A 302-nucleotide genomic window follows, 5' to 3' on the forward strand; every position below is an offset into this window, starting at 1 on the left:
TGCCCATCTCCAACTCCCCAGAGTTCACTGAGACTCACGTCCATCAAGTCAGTGATGCCATCCAGCCATCTCATCCTCTGTTGTCCCCTTCTCCTCCTGCCCCCAATCCCTCCCAGCATCAGAGTCTTTTCCAATGAGTCAACTCTTCACATGAGGTGGCCAAAGTACTGGAGTTTCAGCTTCAGCATCATTCTTTCCAAAGAAATCCCAGGGCTGATCTCCTTCAGAATGGACCGGTTGGATCTCCTTGCAGTGCAAGGGACTCTCAAGAGTCTTCTCCAACACCACAGTTCAAAAGCATC

This window comes from Bison bison, unplaced genomic scaffold (assembly GCF_000754665.1).
Source record: "Bison bison bison isolate TAMUID 2011002044 unplaced genomic scaffold, Bison_UMD1.0 scf7180017863964, whole genome shotgun sequence".
In the NCBI taxonomy this organism is placed as follows: Eukaryota; Metazoa; Chordata; class Mammalia; order Artiodactyla; family Bovidae; genus Bison; species Bison bison.